Source organism: Cebus imitator, unplaced genomic scaffold (assembly GCF_001604975.1).
Source record: "Cebus imitator isolate Cc_AM_T3 unplaced genomic scaffold, Cebus_imitator-1.0 Scaffold2590, whole genome shotgun sequence".
Classification (NCBI taxonomy): domain Eukaryota; kingdom Metazoa; phylum Chordata; class Mammalia; order Primates; family Cebidae; genus Cebus; species Cebus imitator.
The window spans coordinates 1-1,082 of NW_016109905.1; the positions used below are offsets into that span (position 1 = coordinate 1).

At 36.5% G+C, this 1,082-nt stretch overlaps 1 long non-coding RNA gene across 1 annotated transcript; it reads left to right on the forward strand.

Moving 5' to 3' along the window:
• Positions 1–15: 15 nt before the first annotated feature.
• On the forward strand, positions 16–941 carry LOC108299173. Its single transcript, XR_001822842.2, has 3 exons — positions 16–138; positions 235–324; positions 785–941. It is a non-coding gene; the product is annotated as an uncharacterized LOC108299173 (long non-coding RNA).
• Positions 942–1,082: the final 141 nt, after the last annotated feature.

Consider the following 1,082-nt stretch of genomic DNA (forward strand, 5'->3'; position numbering starts at 1 on the left):
CTTGGTAAATTTTACAGTTGTTCTTCTCCCTTCTCTCTCTCTCTCTCTCTCTCTTTTTTTTTTTTTTAATAGTTATGGCCTCTTTTTGGAGGACGTCTAACTAAACCTGAGAGAGGAAAGTTATTTTATGTTCCTCAGGTAAGACCTAGCTTGAGTTATCTTTGATTTAAAGATCTTTTTATTTATTTATTTTTAAAATGTTGCTTCTAATGACTTTTGCTCTACTACTGTCAGAGACCTTACATGACCCTTGGAACACTTCGAGACCAAGTGATATATCCAGATGGACGAGAAGATCAGAAGAGGAAGGGAATATCTGACTTAGTAAGAGAATGTTTATATTCTAGATCCACTGAAAATACTCCATTTCAGATTCTTTAATCAGTTAAGTATTTTAAATGCCAGGTAGTTTATCTTAATCTGTAAAGACTCCCAAAGCCATCAATTTTGATTTTCTAAATTGAGGTAAGATGATAATGCCTTGGCTTAAATATGGAGGGTTTAATCTTTTTTTTTACACTATTGTTTTTTTCTCATTGCCATCATTCTTCTATTATGTACAATAGTGTTATTCTTTTTAAGCTACTAGATATATTTTGTCAAGTTTAGTGTAGATAGGAGCTGAAAGGTTCAGGGCTACCTTGGGCCACATTCTTTTTTGAAATGTATCTTTTAAATGGTACAGACAGTAGAAGTGTAGTGATTCCAGTTTAAAAAACAAAGCAAGATTAAAAATGTTGGTTTACATCAAGTTTGATTTCACCTTGAATCATTTTTCTGAAAGGTACTGAAGGAATACTTAGACAATGTCCAGTTGGGTCATATCCTTGAACGTGAAGGAGGCTGGGACAGTGTTCAGGATTGGATGGACGTACTCAGTGGTGGAGAAAAGCAAAGAATGGCAGTGAGTATACTCTGAAGAAATTGCACAAGAATGTAACTGGTTCCACGCCGGGCGCGGTGGCTCACGCCTGTAATCCTAGCACTTTGGGAGGCCGAGGTGAGTGGATCACCTGAGGTCAGGAGTTAAAGACCAGCCTGGCCATCGTGGTGAAAACCCATCTTTAAAAAAAAAAAAAAAT